Source organism: Pipra filicauda, unplaced genomic scaffold, assembly GCF_003945595.2.
Source record: "Pipra filicauda isolate LSUMZ 115617 unplaced genomic scaffold, ASM394559v2 scaffold185_size1782982_pilon, whole genome shotgun sequence".
NCBI classification, from domain to species: Eukaryota; Metazoa; Chordata; class Aves; order Passeriformes; family Pipridae; genus Pipra; species Pipra filicauda.
In genome coordinates, this window is record NW_024104293.1 from 1195718 (window position 1) to 1215353 (window position 19636).

The following is a 19636-nucleotide window of genomic DNA, read 5'->3' on the forward strand; positions in this document are numbered from 1 at the left end:
CAAAGGAAAATCTAATGCAAAGAAAATGAGGTTCCTAAATCTCCGGGTAACTGGATGCTTAATCTATTAAGGTACTTTTGAAAATCCCATTAGGCATCTAACTCACTTCCCAGCCCGGCTGTAGGGGAAATCCCTGGGGACTGATCTCTCTGCAGGCATCTCTCTGTATCTTTTGAGTGCAATACACATAATCATGGCCCAATATCCACATAAAGTAGCATAAAATCTCCCCAAAGGATGAACAAGACAGGCAACCCCACTGTTTTCATCTCCTGATCTAGAGATTTTAGGGCAGAGAGACTGACCTTCATGCCTTTTCCAACAAAAAAGGCTTCTGGGTAACATGGGAAAAATACAGAGCCCTGCTTGTATTTTCAAAAGCACCTGAACCTTTTGCTTTTCTTGGAGGCTTAAATACTTCCAAACACCTGGGGCTAAGGATTTAATGGTGAAGAAATCAACTTTGGATGCTAAAATTGTGGCATTGCTTTGAAAATCCAGTCAACAGAATCCCAGAATGGTTTGGGTTGGAAGGGATACTAAACTTATCCAGGGGCAGGGGCATTGGACAGGGACCAACCTTCCACCAGCCCAGGTTGCTCCAAGCCCCATCCAACCCGGCCTTGGACACTTCCAGGGATCCAGGGGCAGCCACAGCTTCTCTGGGCAATCTGTGCCAGGGCCTCCCCACCCTCACAGGGAAGAATATGGAATGGATTAAATTGCTATACAAATCCAGTAATAAAAAATACAAGGGAAATTGTCTTTTGAAAATTGCTGAATGTTTAGGAGCACAGCAAGAATTTTCCTGTAAAGCAGAAGGGAACAGAAAACATTTGAAGTCCTTAATAGAATGATAATGCTTTTAAATTTACACTAAGAACAAATGACACACTCATATGTTTAAGGCTTTTTTACTGTAGAATTTCCACGTTTTGGCCCCCAGGGCTGCTTTTGTACAAACCCATTTTGACACACTCACTAATCTTTGGAGGGCTTTGAGCAAGGAAATTATATGTAAGCCAGAGGCATGCCTGCATAATGCCATCATAAACAAAGTTAAGCAAGACAAAAATAAATATATATTTTCCGTTTATCTTCCTATATCAGGTGTTGTAAAAACCTCGATGAATTGGTGCTGTTATTTTTAAGCAGGTTAAGCTGGTTTTGTCACTAAGTATTGGATAGGTTTTGATTAAAGACAGAGCAGTGCTATCAACTCTGTTTAGGAGGCATGGAACAATGACAGACTTCGTGATGGTTCTCTTGATACCACTGCTCTTAAAAGACAAATTAAACCTCTAAAAGGTACCTTTTAAAAATAATTCTGGTTAAAAAGAAGTATCTGTTTTCTGGGAAGCCTCTCTTGGGTGAGAAATCACAGGGTTGTGTGACAGCCAAGGAGGGTTTCTGGATTGCTGATGGTTACAAGAGCTTTCATTTTCATAAGGTTTCCCATCGTGAGATTGATGCTACCCTTGAGCCTGAAAATGGCTGGCAAGAGACTTGTGGGTGAGCGGAGGAGACTGTCACAGCAGTGCCTGTGGGGAGGTGCTGGAGTCCTTCTCTGAGCCAACTGATCCTTGGCAGGTTGCAAACAGAACAAAACTGTGAGTAACTACCCTCAGAATGGAAAAGGGAGATGATATCAGTTCACTTTGGTTGCATTTCCATCAGTGTTTATCAAGGGAAAGTACTCCTGGGTGAAAGAGAACATCAGGAAATCACCACCAAAGCTGAACGTGGATGAAAATTTAATGGGGCTTGTAGATTATAACTGGTGTCTTTCATGACCACCATGGAATACCCAGGGAAGTCATGTGATGGGAAATTAAGTTTACAACCCCAGTCCACATGAGTGGATGGAGCCTCCTCATGTATTATGCTCTAATTGCAATTAAGAGCTCTGTGTACAGGAAGTCTCTTAGCAATTAAATGTTCTGCTTGAGCTTGGGATCAGGAGCGTACTCAGATGTAACTGTTGAGCTGGAGAAGGTCTGTAAGACCAAAAGCAATGTGAGAATAAACAAACACATCTCCTTCATGGAAAACAACATAGGATCGCAGAGTCATTAAGGTTGGAAAAGGCCTCCAAGACCACGGAGTCCACCCTGTGCCTGATCCCCACCTTGTCACCCAGCCCAGAGCACTGAGTGCCACGGCCAGTCACTCCCTGTGCTCGTAACCTCTTGTGCAAATACTTCCTGAGAATAAATATAAAAATAGAACATCCAGTTAAGCCCTAAAAGTGTCGCAGTAGCAGGACCTTCCCCTTCAGGCTGGTGACAGACCGAGGCGAGTCCTCCATGGCAGCCGAGCTCAGACTGAGCTGCTCTGTCTGGCGTGTGAGGTGCATTATCCAGCCTGAAAGCTAAACTTCATAGGAGCTGCTTACCCTGCATCAGCTTACCCTTCCCAGTGGAGGTTTGGAGCTTTAAATGCTCACCTACACGCTGCTTATTTTGCCTTTGTGCCTTCATGACTCAGTGGGTCAATAGGCCAAAGCCCAACTACCCCAGCTTCAGGATGTGACACCTGAACTTTAGGCTGGGAGGAAGAACAAGGTCTTCCTCCCATCAAAGGATCAATATCTTTCATTTAAACTTCACAAAGAGCTAATAAAGCTCACCCATCTTTGCACAGAGGAAGCAGGTATCAATCACATCTCCTGAGTGCTGGTGTCTCGGAGAGATGGGAAGCAACTTGCCCAGTTGAGCTGGATCCTTGTTTTAATCAGCAGGTAACATCCTCAACATAAGAAGATATTGGTTTTAGGTATTAACACTTCACTATACAAAACCTGTCTTCGGCTGAAAAATAGGTTGTTTAATGAGGGAATAAATACAATGAATCCCTTTGAAATGCAAAACGGCTTTTGGTAGTAGCAGAGTAAATATTTAAAGTACTTCTTACTAATCAAACTCAGATGTTCCCTGCCCAAAACTGGATGCACAGCAGTCAATGGGCTCAATACAACAAAGACAAAATATAATTAGTAATAATAATAATAATCCATGCAGATTCCACCAGAAGGGCACTATAATACCCTACTCCAGTTCTCTTTGTCTCTGTACAGGTGTCTTCTTATTTCTTTGCAGTCCATTGACAGTGACATCGTTCCTCAAGGGAATGAGGAGTTATTTCTGTAACATTTCAAAGCTGAAATTTATATTTTAATGTGGCAATAGTATTTAACATACAGCAAGGCACTGAAATAGGGCCTGAAAATGTCAGCTGTTATGAGCAGTGCTTTGTGGAAAGGGATTATTCACTTGTTTGCTTCATTCCAATATTTATAGTTAGAAATGTCACCACTGTGGAGTTCAAGCACCTCTCCCATAATTTAGATAATTTTACTTTTTTAGGGATTTACTCTTATTTCACAGTGATAACAAACACTGCCACTTTCATAAACAGCCATTATCTCTTTCCCTCCACAAATTATTTTCATGGAGCAAAATACATGGAGAATTTGCAAATATGGGACCGCAGTTTCAGATGCTTCCTGTTGACTCTTACCTTGTCCCTCTGTGAGGGTGGGGAGGCCCTGGCACAGGCTGCCCAGAGAAGCTGTGGCTGCCCCTGGATCCCTGGAAGTGTCCAAGGCCAGCTTGGATGGGGCTTGGAGCAGCCTGGGCTAGTGGAAGGTGTCCCTGCCCATGGCAGGGGGTGGGACTGGATGATCTTCAAGGTCTCTTCCCACCTAAGCCATTCTATGAGTCTTTGATATGTCTGAGAGGTTGTGGAGAGCAGGAGTGACCAGGAAAGGTTTGCAGCTGCCCAAACCCTGTCTACCCAATCTCAGCAAAATCTGAAGCAAAGGCCAACCGCTCTGAGTTCCAATAGCTAATGGAAATCTACCCTCTTTCAGTTAAACCTCATTATCCCTCGTCCTATCACTACATGCCCTTGTAAAATGCATATATAAGTGTACATATAAAAATATGTAGAGCTGTAAAACCTGGTGGGGACCTTGAGTCATAATTTTGGTACTCACTTTCTCACCTACAGAGAAGTGGCAAATGCACTATTTCTGTGGATGGCAGACAGACCAGAGAGCAATTACACTCCCCAGTGTGGAACATCTCACATCAACAAGGCTCACTTTGGTGCTGGGGATTCAGTGGGATTCAGCTCCAGTGGGCTCTGGCACAGACCCTAAATATAGAACTTTACATGACCTTAATGTTGCTTTTGAAAATAGACTGCTGATACTGAGACTTACATAAAGAAATACATAAATTTACTGTTCAACATGGTGGATAAATGCCCTGTGGCAAACATCTATTAGAGAAGTAGAATGTAATTAAGGTTACTTAATGCTGGGAAAATAAACATTACTTGGATTATTTTGTCATTCCTAATCTATTAATCAAATCCATCTCAGTTATATTTCCTTATTCACTGTCTTTCCTAATGGAGCCTCATTTTCCCTTTCTTCTAAAAGTAATATTTATGTTCCACGCTTAATGTATTTTATGTTTTAATGAAGAACCTCAGTGTTGAAGTGAACATGGGGTTTTTTTCTGTCTTTGAATTTTACACTTACGGGAACTGTTTCACCAAAAAGCAACTGGGCTTCACACCCAATACGCTTTTTCACTTGCAAAACCATATCAATTAACTAGAGAAAGCATTTCATCTGCCTGTAGGGTCAGCAACTTTATTTTCTTTAGTGGGGGCAACTAGTCTTAGAGCAGGATCACAGGCTGCCCAGAGAAGCTGTGGCTGCCCCTGGATCCCTGGGAGTGTCCAAGGCCGGGTTGGACAGGGCTTGGAGCAACCTGGGCTGGTGGAAGGTGTCCCTGTCCATGGCAGGGAGTGGGACTGGATGGGCTTTAAGGTCCCTTCCAATCCAAACCATTTGACGATTCTACGATTCTGTGACTTAGCAGAAGTCCAGATTCTGGATAGGTTTTCTCTGTCTTTTCTAAATATAAAAGAATGTGCAGGTTTAATAGGTGCTGCTTCGTCATTTCCTGGTGACGCCTGCTCCCATTGGGAGGGCCAGCTTCCTTCCAGGGTTGCTGCAGGTGCACAGTAATGATCCTTCTAGAGATCAGCAGGGCAGAGTTTTAGATGAGGAGGGGGGACCAAGGGGTGCCCTTCATTTCACACTCCCCAGGCAGCAGCAGCTTCAGCCTGGCCTGTGCTGTGGGGAAGCCTCCAGAAAGGGTTTCTGAGCTGGTCACAGAAACCCCAAAGTTCCCAGTCCCAGCCAGGGCAACAGCACAGAGTAACTCCACTTTTGAGCTGCTGTTCTTCCCTCTGGAAGATCCAGGAGAGCAAAAGCATGTCAGAGACTTCAGGAAGACTGTATGCAGAGCACAGGAAGAGCTCTGGACCCCTGCCAAGGCAGACAAGGGAATTTTATCCCTAGATGAAGTACTGTTTCAAAAGTTTAAAATCCGGGTGACAGCACTGCTGCAGTGCTCCATGGGCACTGACACATGCACTCTCCAAGCAGAATCCGTAGCAGCTCCCAAAATCCCTAAGCACAGAGTACAGCATGTGAAGAAATGGCTGTGAAGAAATCCAGGGTGGGAAACCCAGGTGAGATCATAAATGCAAGTATAAAAGGGAAAAGATGAAAGTGCTGAGCTGAATGTATGTCCTTATGGTTATAAACGGTCTCTATCACGCAAAACATCTTTATTTTGTGTCTTGATTTTAACCTGAGGCTGTAACAGCTACTCTGGCTTTGCTTCATTTGTCAGAATTCATCCTGAAAGCAGTTTTATCAGTTTATCTCTGCTGACTTCACTGGAATGATGTCCTTATCTCTCTCCTTCTCTCTAATAAGAGATTCCTGAATTTTCATTCTCACTTTAAAGACTGATAGAAATACCATGTTCTCTCTGTTCATGTAAGCAGAGTCCTGCCCTTTTAGGGTCAAATCTAATTTTTGTTAGGTCAACACAGTGTTTTTAATTTATTTCTGTGGGAGCTGATCAGACTTTCATAGGATAAACTAAATTAGGTATCACCTCACAGTATATACCTTGTTAATTTTCAGGAGATGTCATGTGTTTGGGCAGTTTGAAAGGTGAAGTAACATAAACCAGATTTAGTAGATGGAGTAAGAGCTTCTTATTTAAAATCCTTCAAAATGATTTCACATGAAAACAGCCTGGTTCCAAATGATATCCAGGACATGTCAAACAGTTAATGATACACAGTCAGATCTCATATGACACCATGGGAAAGGGGGGGGAAAAGGGAAGATAAAAAAGTTACAAATACTTTCAAGGCTGTAGCTGTTGAAGATGTAAGAAACATTAGCACAGTCAGTGGGAAGCATTATCTGTACTGAGCAAGGGTTGTTTTCTGGATGTGCTTGTCTGAAAGAATTCTGCCTCTACGTCTCTCCAGGAAATATTGGATAGTTTATGAGTCTACAAGGCAGCAGTAATTAATTGGAGACACTTAAAACCAAGAAATCCCTGGTGTGAGATAAGGGTTATTCAATTTTTTTGAAAAGAACTCGGTAGGCTTTACATGCCTCTTGAGTGATGACAATTATTCATGACACTACATTTAAGAAACTTAGAGCTTATATGGATATGTGAAAATACCACTAACCTCCTGAGACCCAACTTGTAAGTATAAATTGAAAAATAAACTATTACAGTGTGTAAGGAACGAGAGATGAAGCATTCCTGAATATGCAGAAGTATTTTCTGATCACTGACTGCCATAAAAAAGAATTACTAAAGTCACTATAGCTCCACTGAACCCATTGAAATATAGAGATTTAGGGGTTCTGATTATGTCTTGGGGCATCATTTGTGGAAGGTTTTTTTTGCATGACCCATTTTCAAATCCATATCCATTTTTATAATGACGGCGATGAGGAGATAACTAAGAGATAAAAAGATTTCTGAGGCAAGCAGGATGTTCTGTGGTACATATAATTTAGTTCTCACGGTCAGAGAACTGAGATACCTAATTATTAATGGCATTAGATGTTGAAAAAGCAGATCTGTGACAGGCTGAAGGGGTCAGATTCCAGGACAAATAAAAAACATGAATGTAGGTTACGAAAGTTTTGGTTGAGTGGAACCAAAATTTTTTTAGTCTTATAGTGATGGAGCAATATAAACTTGCTGGGTCTTTCTGTCAGAGAAAAAGAATTCTGCCTTATTACTACAACATTCTCTTTCCATTCCTTGAATGCTTTGAGGAGGTTTTGTTACAAAACAGTAAACTCTGAGTAAAGCTGAAAGTATTTAATACACAAGGGTATGAAGTGGCCTCTTACAAAGAAGGTCAAGAGGCTTCATCTGAAGATGAAGGGCAGGCAAATAAAAGGGGAAAAAAAATATCTCTGTCTTTGCTTCCCACATAGGTCACTGCACTTACCTGGGGCAGAGCAGACCTTTCTTAGGCAGGCTCTGGGCTAACTGAATTTAGGTAGCCTGTGATCAGCTTTGACTCTTTGTGCTTATAAGTTCCAAAGCTTATAAGTACAATATTTTTCTTGTTTCTGACCACATGCACTAACTGAGCTGGGAGACCTCGTGACTGTTACGACAGCACAGTTTAAGAGAGGCGTTTGTATTTGGAGAGACATGATAAACCCTTATCCTTTGAACTTCCTCTAGGGATTGTTTAGGAATAATGAAGCAGAGCAAAACCAGTTCAGAAAGATGTTTAACAGGAAAACATTGCCCAGTTGGACGTAATGAACTGGACAAAAGGGTTTGAAATTTAACTTGAACATTTACCTAGTGACAAAGTTTTCGGAATGTTTTCATTTCCAAGTATAGTTAATCTGTAATGTAAATACTATCCATGTGCTTGGGAATAGCAGATCTAATGGAGAAGTGTGTATCCAATGGTAAGTACAGTGTACCAGTCCTCTATTTACTGTCCTTTATTCCAGCAGTGCCTGGCAAGTAAGTAATTTCTGATACTTTTTTTCATCTGTAAAGGCACATAATTTTTACCTGTTTGGGAAATTCTTGTACTGTATCATGAAGATTTCTCTTGTTTTGACTTGTAAACCAGCAAAATCACAGGTTAGCACTAGTTACAACCTGAAGTTGCTATGGGCATACTGCAGAACACAATGATTTCATTCCATGTAAAGTTCAATGGTAAAGAATCATTGGTTTGAAGGATGACATTTTATTATTTTTATCTATAAAGTTGTCAGTTCACACTCAGGTTTGCATGGGCTAAAAAACATACAATTTGGGCTAGTCGGGTGGAAATGTCATTTCCATTCTATTCCAGATGGACAAGGATTTCTACTCCCAAATGCTTTAGTAAAAAGGACAAGGACTGAAGAGGTTTGAAGACTGAGCCCTCACGCTCTCTCCATGGCCTCTCAATCAATGTTATATCCAGGCTGTGGCTGGCAGACAGCTCTCAGTGAGTCCTAAGTAATTCCAGCAGGCTGCCTCACTTACAGAATCCCAGACTGGTTTGGGTTGGAAGGGACCTTAAAGCTCATTTCACTTCACCCCTGCCATGGGCAGGGACACCTTCCACTAGCCCAGGTTGCTCCAAGCCCCATCCAAGCTGGCCTTGGACACTTCCAGGGATCCAGGGGCAGCCACAGCTTCTCTGGGCACCCTGTGCCAGGGCCTCCCCACCCTCACAGCAGGAATTCCTTCCCAATCTCCCATCTATCCCTGCCTCTGGCAGTGGGAAGCCATTCCCCCTTGTCCTGTCCCTCCATCCCTTGTCCCTAGTCCCCTTCCAGCTCTCCTGGAGCCCCTTTAGGCCCTGCAAGGGGCTCTCAGGTGTCTTCTCTTCTCCAGGGGAACCCCCCCAGCTCTCCCAGCCTGGCTGCAGAGCAGAGGGGCTCCAGCCCTTGGAGCATCTCCTTGGCCTCCTCTGGACTCACTCCAACAGGTCCACATCTTTCTTGTGCTGGGATTAGACTTCAGGAGTTAGAGCAATGACAGTGTGAGTGGTACCTCAGCTGGTGCCTGGGAGAAAATAGAAGCACAGAGGGGATTGTGTTTTGAAGACAAAGGAGTGTGTTGTAGGAGGCTATTTAAGAAAACAAAGCATAAATCATAACACCTACTTGCATGGTAAGGCAGAAATGCACTCAGTCATGTTATCATGGATAAACAAAGCAAGGAGGTGAAAACAGTAGAAGTGTCTGGCTGAGTAATGAGAGGTTTGGATACATGGACCAACAAGACTGTTTGGGAGCAATGAAAAGAGGTTTCAGAGCAGCTTATTTTCCCTTGCAATCCACAACATGCAGAGAGTGCAAATAATAATGGGAAATGCAAACTGTGCTGTCAGATCTGTTCTTCATTTTTATTCTGCTTCATGTGTTTAGGGAAGGGAACATCTTGCACTTTCCTAGATGCCTCAGCTTCAGTTTCTGTGACAGCTTTTTAACTGCCCTTCCTAAAAACCAGTGTAATCTTAGTAGAGGGAGGTGAGCAAGACACAGAGCATTAAAAGCAGAGTACCAGAGCTGAACAGCAGTATAATTATCCGAATTACAAGTGATTTGTAGGCAGTCAGTGTGTGAGCAATAAAGGAGGATGCAAGTGTCACTCTAGCAGATCTGACAGCACACACCCACCCTGCCACCTCCTGCATTCCCATCTGCTTCAGATGTCTGGCTAGCCCTGGGCTTTCTGGGCAGATTTACATCTGGTATGAGCATGCAGAGGTGATGGCCAGCACAGCTGCCTGCAAACATGATATCATTGCATCATCTTCTGTACTTAAGGAAAATCGAGTCATTTAAAAAAAAAAAAAAATACAAGCCCCAAAGCCCACCTCCAAACTCCAAAACAAAGGAGCACCATAAACAAGTTGTCGAGATAGAATACAAGACACAGTCCCCCTCCCCTCTGGCTCCATCCAAGGATTCTCTCCCCTTTGTTCTCCTCAAGCTCTGGCATATCTAGGCCAGCATTTACTAATTACCAGGAAATGGAAACCAGTTGCTGAAAAGTGATAAAAGAAAAGTCTCATATTTAAACCCTATGTTGATTTGACAGCAGAAAAAAAAGCTTACTCAGAAGAACTTTAAGAAAACAAAACAATAATTGCATTAGTGGATAATTGGAGCTCAAGCTTGGCGCATTATATAATAGCACTTCCCAATCCAGCTGTGTTTCACCCCTTTCCCCATCCCTCCGAGCACAAGACACAGCAATAGTTACCACACCTTAGAAACTTTCTAGACCACACCTTTCTTAGAAACCTTAGAAAGGTGTGGTCTACTGTTGTTGAATTACATCAGATCTTGAACTTGAATCCACAAGTAGTTAGAACATGCCAATGACTACAGCAGAGAGAAAGAAGAAATTAAGTAGAAAAAAACCTGCTGAATGCTTACCCTAAATAATCCCTTTATTTTTTTTCCCATTTTTCGTAGAATCATTTAGACTGGAAAAGACCCTCGAGGTTATTTTCAGGTTAGTGAAAAAGGCTTGCATAAAGGTTTGTCTGGAGAACGGGAAGTAGGTGAGGAGAAGGGGGCTGGCATACCATCAGCTACTAACAGCATGCAGAACATGTGTCTGAAAGGAAGAATTCCTAGTGCTTCAGGCCAAGCCATAAAGGACAGAGAGGTGTTTGGGAGCCTGCAGGCTGCATGTGACTGGCAGAGGTATGCAGCCTCCCCAGCCTGGTCACCAGGTCACATCTGGGCAGGCAGGGTTAGACATTACCACTGCAGGCAAAGCTGGGAATTCACCTGCATGGACACTTGATAAGTTAAGGCATCTGCTTAACTTTATTTCCCCTGGTCTAGAGGAAGGTGTCCCTGCCTGTGATTCAGCCCAAATACATGAATTAGCATTGTTTGGTTCACGTCTGCTTTCTGAGGTGCTTGTCAACTTACGACATGCTCTGAAAAAAAAGTTGTTTTCCTAAAGCAACTTTTAAAAGCATTCAAAATGAGAAATATTAGGAGCGTATTCAGTTTTTTCTGAAGGGGGAAAGAAATCCCTGAGTAGTCTGCAGAAGTTATTGTAGTGCTAGTTTTATCAGTAGATTTGCAATAAATCCATGGGCTTATATATGGAAACAGAACTGTGTTAGCATTCTGTGAGGAAAAGGCTATTTTGGTCTGTTCATCCACTAAGGAGATAAAGCAGACTGTTCTGGCAGCCTTGACAGCAACTCGGAGTTTTCCTGGATATGTTTAAGAAAAGGGTTTTATAACTGTTCACCATATGGAGGGAGAACATGTGATGCAGCCTAAAGCTATTTCCTTTGAAAGCAGAGCTTTATTCCTGTAATAAAGCCATGGATGGAAAAGCCTGTCGTTAACCTGACAAAACCAGGTATCTGGCACGGTTCAATTACAGCACATTTCACTGGATTAAATTTGCAATTCCCTCTATTAGTGCCTGCAGTGGGATATAGGATAACCTTACATTTTACTGGCCCTGTGATTTTTCTGGCTGGGGACCTCTCAAGAAGGCTTTAGGTGGCTCTGAGGAGCTGGTTAGTCCAGAGCCGTGTGGGACTCACCACCGGAACAGACACTGGGGTTGTGAGACTATTCCAAGCCTTAGTGGGGTGACAAGGGGACAGAGGTCTGGCAAAGTGTTTCAATGTATTTGCTGAGTCCAGCGGACTTTTTTGAACAGAAGGTGTGCTGTGCTGCCCTGGAGCTCTGCCAGCTACTCCAGGCACAGGGATTTTCCAGGCAGAGGGGTTACACTATTGAGTGCAGAATTCCTGAATTCTTTCTGCTGGTGTCCATTAAATCAATATATAAAGATCAGGCTAGTGCTTTTCATGGAGGAGGCATCAGCTGCCTCTTGTCTTCTCCAAAACTTCCTCCTCTGAGGGACAGCAGAGAGGAAGAGGCTTTAACTTCCATCAGAGCAGGAATAGCTCCACTGCAGCTTTTTGCTTTATCCTTGTCCTCTCTGCAGGGAGGAAAACTGCTCTGGGAAGCCTTTCCTCCTCCTTTCTGTCAGAGGCAGCCTGAGTGCAGAGGCTGCAGCACAGGGGAGTATCTTTTCCATGTGTGTGGGGACCTTTTCCTTTCCAGTACAATCCTGGTGTGTGCTCCTTTGTCCCTGGCCTGACCTCCCACCACGGAAGACGAGGCAGTGTTAGAGCAACGTGCACCCACTGGCACTGGTGAACTCTCCTTCTGTTTTACCCAGTGAGCAGGAGGGAAAACATTCATCAAAGCGAACACTAAACCAGACTGTTGGAAAGTAGGGTGATTGTTACAGGTTACAACAAGACCAAGACTCTTAGTTGTTACATGTTCTAGCCAGACCTTTGTGTTTGGTTAAAATAATAGACATTTATACTTACTTGGAATAAAAGACAATAACCAGAGGTATTTAGTGTGAGCAGGTGTACATGTTGGGGCTTAAATTCAGTGAAGGATGTGAGTAAAAGAATTGTTGCCTTGCTTTTTTGTCCAGGAGTACTATCTTACTAATTGTGGAACACAGGTCTGCACAAGATGTTGTCCTGAGTAAGAGCAGAGATAATCACTGCCATCATGTAAATAATGCTGCAATGATAGATTTTTTTAATTAACAGTCTTAGGGGATAAGAATCATGGCCATAATTTTGAAAACATTTGCAAGTAAATGTACTGTATGTAACCAAAGTAACCTCTGGAGCACAGCAACGAGGAACAAGGGTTAGGAACTCAATCTGAGGAGATGGGACATGTCCAGAAAAGGATAATCCTTCTAAAGGGGAATGGTATTCCCATCACCACCTTGGAGAAATCCTAAATGTTAGATCCCCATACATCAATCAAGAGGTCAGCACTTGCATCAGACATAGCTATTGCCACAAAGACTCAAGCTGGCTTTCTGCAGTGGGATATACATTTTAATTTATCCGTGGGTTTTTTGGGGGGTTTTGTGGTTTTTTGTTTTTTTTTTTTTGCTGGCTGAGGGCCTCTGTAAAGGGCTTCAGGTAGAAATTCTGAAATAACTGATGGAGCACCAACTCTTCTGATTATTTGCAATGTGATTATTTGCTACTGTTCAATTTTTATTTATAGTCTTACAGTCCTTAATGGACACAGGGGGATTTCAGTGGCAGGAGGTAAAGTGAGTATTTGTGAAATCCGGGGCTACAGTCTAGAACGTCAGAAAAAAAAAATCTAAACATGGAGAAAGTATTAAATATTGAGAAAAACATTGCAAAATAGAAAAGAAATATAAAAAAAAGGAAAGGAAACTTTGAAGCCATGCACAGAGCAACACCGGGGCTAGCAAGACAAAGGCTAGTCCTTGATTACTTATGGGTTTAAAATTAAAAAAAAAAAATAGTAAAATAAAAAATAAAAATTAATGTTCTATAAACCCGGGGAAGAGAATTTTCAGCAGAGTACGAAAATTTACCGGGGGGTGTCCCTGGCTCTGCCCCCGCCTCCCTCTCTCCCAAAGCCAGCCTGTTGTTAAATTTTTGTTAAATTGATCCTTGTCATTGGGTGGTTGTGGTTTTGTTTGGGGTTTTTTGTTTGTTTGTGGTTTGTTTGCTTGTTTTAAATGAGAGCTGCAGCATCAAGAGTCAAACCACGTTTCTTTCTGCAGTAAGTGAAAAGAGATGGTGCTGCAGTTCTTGCCTCTGTTACTGTGGGGAGAGTGCGTGTGTGTAAATTGGAGGGCAGAGTGAACCCCCGGGTTTCTTTTTAATGTTTTAATTTATACTTTCAGCTTTGGGGAAAAAGGGATCCGTAAGGGGCGAGGAAGGGGAGTGCTGGTGACCTGTGTTTGTTTGGCTCAGGCAGACACTGCAGATAGCCCATAATGCTGTGAGTCAGCTTCAGCTGGGCCCACTGAACTCAGCCATCAACCCTGCTTTGCTCAGCTGTGACCCGGGCATTTTTATATATATTTGCATATATATTTATAATGTATATTTAATAGTATATATAATTATATATTACAGTGAGGCACTGGCAAAGCTGTGGCTGCCCCTGGATCCCTGGAAGTGTCCAAGGCCAGGTTGGACGGGGCTTGGAGCAACCTGGGCTAGGGGAAGGTGTCCCTGCCCAGGGCAGGGGGTTGGAATGAGATGAGCTTTAAGGTGCCTTCAAACCCAAACAATTCCATGATTCTATGATTTTTTGGAACAGAGCAACAGGAGGGGAAAAAAGTCAGTCTGACTGAAAAATACAGAAAAAATTTCTGTGTAATGTGAAAATAGATAATAAAAGCTGTCGTAGCACACTAAACGTTCCACCCAGTTCTAATTGCATTTTACATATCTTTTCATCTTCCAGTACTTTCCTGTTCAAGAGTTTGCTTAAAATTAACTATGCTATATAAATTCCAGAGCCATAATTCACAGTGGTGGGTTGAAAAGTTGTGTTTGTTCATCTTGTCCTTTGTGGAAGGAGAGAGAGGTTGGAGCCCAGGTGTGCAGTGGGGAAGAAAAGTGGTCCAGTAGGGCATAAAGACAAAAGGGAACACACAAAGTGTATAAACATGTGAAGGGATAGCAGAGCACTTTGGAAATTATATACACAGAGAAATATAAATATAACCTAAACCCTAACACTGGAAGCTGCTCATGCCAGCTGCACTCCTGCTAAGGTTTCCATTATAGCAACATGTTTTCACCTGCTTCTTTTTCGGGCAGAAGTCCTGCATGACCTGTTGCTGCTTGAAGACCAATGTTAGAAAACGTGAGCAAAAATTCCTTTGCTGCTTCTTGAAAGCATTACTGGAAAGTAGAATAAATATACACTTCTATTGTAAAAACACCTTGGTTATGCTCCTTAAAATGCTAATGCAAAAAGCAAAAAACCAGCTGACAGAAAAGATAAAATTGGAACTATGAATGACTCTTTCAGGATCTCAGTCATAGCCAGAGAAGGCTTAAATTTTCTTTTGAAGTTGCTCTTTCAGTACCTGGAAATGTTTATTTAAAAGCTTCACCCTGCAAGCATCTAAAATTATTAATTTCATACTTGTGAGTGGTTATTAAGTTCAGTGGGTGTGAGATCACGGTCTAAGTTCTGCTGAATTACTTCATGCTTGGTTTACTGAAGGTGGCATGTCTAGGCTGTCTGGTTGCTGTTGAGACAATTTATAAGCCTCCCAATCAAAGCATTTTCAAAAAAAATTCAAATGCAGCTGCTTTCAAATCTGGGGGTGGCAGACTGCCCATTTTTGCTATAAAGATTTTGTCACAATTAAACAGACCTGATGCTACATGGTTTAAAATCACTCCTCTGGAAAATGGTTTCTGATATAATAGTCCAAATAATTTCTCTGTTATGTGTAGCTTTCCTGCAGGGACAGCAGGAACATTCTTCATGAATAGCTATCCTGCTTCCCAGGTTTGCTGCCTGTATGGAAATTCTGTGCCCTGCAGAAGAAGCTCAAATGTTTTCAGGAGGCAGGGTTTGCTAGAGAGGGACTCTATCAGCAGCAAAGAGGCTTCTTGAAATCTAATTTAACTTGTTTTTTCCCCCTGAATATTTGCTTCTGTTGCTAAACAAGTGACAAACTTTACCATCTTTTAGGTTAAATGTCTGCCAGGTGGTACCTGTAATTCCTGGGAGCACCCAGTAACCTGTGCTTTCCTGAGGGGCAGTGGGAAGTGAAAGGTAGGAGTCTGCCAGTGGTGCAGTTGGATTCCAAGTGACACGGTGAAAAGGTCGGTGCAAATTGGGCATGTGCATAATAATGAGTTTCTCAAGATCAGCGATAGGCTAATGATCCAAGTCCCCAGGGATGTTTCCAGTGCACACAGAGTGTGGTGGGTTCCTGAGCTCAGGAGTACAGGAGGAAATACCGACCCTAGAAGGAAAAAAAAAGTGTTGAAGTTACTTTAAATCAGAGTCTAGTTTTCAGAAAATCGAGAATACATTAAAGTGAAAAATATAAAAAAATTGGCTCATGCGAAAGACACAAAATACCCCGAGAAAGCTAAAAAGTGACAAACCAAATTTTACATGTGCTTCACACACCATCACTTCACACCATTATTGAGTTTCCTTATGACAATAAAAGCTCTTTCCTGGTCACTTGTATGTCCCACAAGAACGTCCCTGGACGGATTATCCAGCAGTGCCTGCTGGGTACCTGTAACCTCGTTGCTAAAGTGGAGCACGGTCTTGTCTTGTCTGTTCTGTCAGCTGAGCATTCTCCTCCCTCCCTTTCCACACTGCAGGGTGGGGGCAGAGAGGAAAGAAATCCCCAAGGATTAAAACAGTGTCAGAGCATTAACACTTAGTCGATGACAACTGCTCGGATTAATTCAAGCTGGTCAAATCCCTCTTAGCTAGAATAGGAACCAGCAAACCATCTGGTGGAAAGAGCAGTATGACAGGGCTAAAAGGAAAGACTGTCTGAGTAGGCAAAGGAAACCAATCTTCTCCACAGACTTTTGGGAGCTGCTGTGTTTCCTCAGTGTCTGGCCACAGTGAGCCACAGCTTTGACTAGTTTAAATGAAGAGTGTGGCAAAATACTGTGTTTGCAGCACAGAAAAAAAAATTGGTTTTTAAGCTTTTGAATTTTCTATAACACACAACCCTTGCAAAAAGACCAATGATGCATTCTGTGAAAAAGATATCATCCCATCAAATCTATTTGCTTGTTCTGCTGCCAGACCACTACGTTACTGCTGAGTGATCTCTGCAGGTAAATCTTGTCCCTGCTGTTTTCAGCTGCCCTTTCCTACTCCCCGCCTTTGAGAAAGGTGTTATGGGATAACCAAAGCGTGTGTGATCACCAAGACAAACCAGGAGTGACCCAAATTCCCAGCTAAGGTTAGTATCACAGCTCCTGGGGCTGGGCAGGCTGGGCTGGCCTACAAAGACAAGGTGATCAACCTGGTAAACTGCTTGGCGGTTAGCTCTGCAGGAATTAAGGGTGTTTGTCTCTGGGGCAGATCAGACAATGGCAATTGGATTGCAGCTGAAGTCTCTCCTCCCTGATGTTTATACCACAAATAAGGTCTTGCTGTTGATGGGTTTAAGCTTGGTTCACTTCTCTTGGTCCCCTTATGAATAAAGGAACCTGTGACACCTTAGAAGAATTTAATTTCCAGCCTCTGTTTTCCGAGGTGCTGCCGTTGGCTGGTCCGTAATGGCACCTGGCTGGCTGTGAGGGTTGGTGGTGACTGTATGTGCAGGAAGCTTCCAAGGGTGGCCAGTAAAGACATTTTTCATTCACTTTGATCTGTTAGCTGTTCCCTTTTGAAATCTAGAAATTCTCTTTTGTTTATCAGTCATGAAATGTAAAAAGTGTTTATGCAGCTGATGCTGTTGTTCCACAACAAGGTTTTACCAATTTCCTGATTATACAGAGCTTGTTTGTCTGCGGAAAGTTTTCATCCTGCTGCTCCCCAAATATTACCAAGGGAAGGAATTTATAAATGCAGCAGGCTGGCTTGTAGTCTGATGTAACAAATGGCTTTGCAAATATAAGCACTGATTTCTTATATTTGGTTGGCTGATAGAAGAACACCAAAGCATTTGTTGACGCTCCTCTTTTGAAGGTGGATATTTTTGGTGTGTGAATGGCAGAGTAAATGTGAACAGAGGAGCCCCAAGGCTTTTCTGGTGCTTGAAGTGAACCTGTTCTGTGCAGGGCTGGATGGAAAGAAGGTCAGCATGCTTTGAGCCTGTGTGGCTACAATAGGGAAACACCTTTTCTCTAAAAACAGTAGCAGTTTTTAGAGTTTCTAACAGTTCTTGAGCCCAGCCTTGCCCTCTGAATGCTGCTGGGGTGGGAGAAATGTTTTCAAAATACAAGGCTTCATCACTGCTCAGAAGTTTCATGGAGCCTAAAATAAAGATAAACTGGGAATTTTTGGATCCAGATTTGAAATAAGAGGATCAAAGGACTCAAAATCCCAGCAAAGATAAAAGAGTTTGTTTGCCCCTGTCAGGTCTCACGACTGACACCGAGGGCTCTGCTGAGCCCTGCCAGTATCAAGCAGGAAGCATCTGTGTGTGCTTATCAGCTCTGTACAACAAAAGTCACCCATTTCTGGCCTCTGCCTTGTCAAAGATAAAGAGTAAGATGTCTCAACATCTGTGTGTCAGAGTGTGGGATCTCTCCCAAAATCTGCAGTGACTTGGGCTGTATCTTTTCCATCAGTTTATGGGCAGTTTGTCTAATAACATTAAAACTGTGTGAAAGGTTGAAGCCATCCATCCCCTCTTGTTTTGATCCCGATGATAATCCATCAGTCTGGCCAACTGTTCTCACAAACCAGCTGTGCCCTCAGCATGGAGAATAAATAACAGGAATGAGTCATCCCAGAGAACCAACACGAGTCCTGAAGGTAAAAATTATCCTGGAAAACTGAGTCGTGAGAATGCATCTCCACAAAGCATCCTGATAAATTAGAAAGCGTACAGCAAGATTCACAGTGCTCTCAATAATTGCTTACCAATCACTAATCATTGATTTCTAGCTACTTCTAAGCGTGGTGCTCCCAAAATAACAGCTCGAGGCAGAACAGTACATGCTATATAGTGTTTGGGGTAAAAGTCCATTAAATTATTCGAGGGGGTAAATTTTAGCCATTGTAAGAATAAACATGCCACGGGTGGCCCACTGCCTTGACTCTAATAGGGGCCAGAAGGGGATGGATGCCAAGAAAAAAGTGAAAACAGGGTTTATATCATACCTTTCCTTCTCCCTCTCTTCCTCTGCCTAATCCCTTGTGGTCTCCAAGCCATTTTTTCAGGCAAGGCTGAAGGGATTTGCCAGTTTTATAATCCCAGCTGCAGCTCTGTGCCGAGCAGTTGACCAGTTGCCTTGTGAGCTCCTCCTGTAAGATTTTCACCGATTAAAAATGGAAAAGGCAACAAATGGAAGGGACAACAAAGGTGCAGGACAACCTCCATGGGAGGTTTGACTGAGGAGAAATGAAGCTTCTGGTGGGCCTGTAAACCCTTCACCGAGGGATGCTGGAGATGCACAACATTTGTAGGGGTTAGAAAGAGCTGAACAGGTGCTTTGGAAAGAACAACATCCTCGATTTGTCCAGAACCCAGCAAGCACCAGCGCCATGAGATTAACAGTTGATTTTTATTCACCTCCAGGCTATTCAAGAACACAAACCCATCTGAAACAGCCCCTTTCAGTCTAATCTTCTCTGTGCTGCCTTTTCCGCTCAGTCAGTCCTCATGTGGAAGTTGTTTCATGCATTTCATCATCTTCATTGCTCGCTTTTGACCCTTTTCCACTTTTAATGTTCTGTGTTTCACCAAAGCTTCCCCGAGTATTCAGTGGGAGAGAACCACAGACGTGTGTAATGGCACACTCTTCTTTTCTGTTGCATGCTGTATTGCTCTGGTAACAGCTCCTGAGACCTTCTTTTTTGGCAGTTGATGATTTTATGAAAGTCTTCATCTAGCCCTGGTTCTCGCTGTGCCTGTTTCCCTGAAGCTGCTCAAAATGTTGATTTAATAATTCCCAAGCTAACAAACAATATTTTCATTACAACTATTTACAAGTATATGCATGCTGAGTTTAATTGGCTTTAATAATTTGAGTGATTTCAATCTGCATCTTTAGGCATCTGGATATCTTTTTTACATTTGGCCTGAAATAATGTTAAATATCTTGTTGTGGCAGTTTGGGGTCACCATAATCATAACTGTGTAACACAATCTGTGAAACAGAGCTGTGCCATCTGCAATCCCACAGGCTTTGGAATGGACAATCCATGAGACACCTTCCAGTTACT

General features: G+C 42.7%; 1 long non-coding RNA gene across 5 annotated transcripts in view; it reads left to right on the plus strand.

The window, feature by feature from the left end:
* LOC113989144 overlaps nt 1-8440 on the plus strand; it is a 20558-nt gene extending 12118 nt beyond the window's left edge. For 4 of the 5 annotated variants that reach the window (XR_003541143.2, XR_003541142.2, XR_003541141.2 and 1 more), the window contains 2 exons: nt 1451-1610; nt 4012-4346. This is a non-coding gene — a long non-coding RNA (uncharacterized LOC113989144). Of the gene's footprint in view, nt 1-1450; nt 1611-4011; nt 4347-8238 lie in introns of those variants that run through there. The other variant, XR_005563067.1, reaches the window with a different exon arrangement.
* The last annotated feature ends 11196 nt before the right edge of the window (nt 8441-19636 follow it).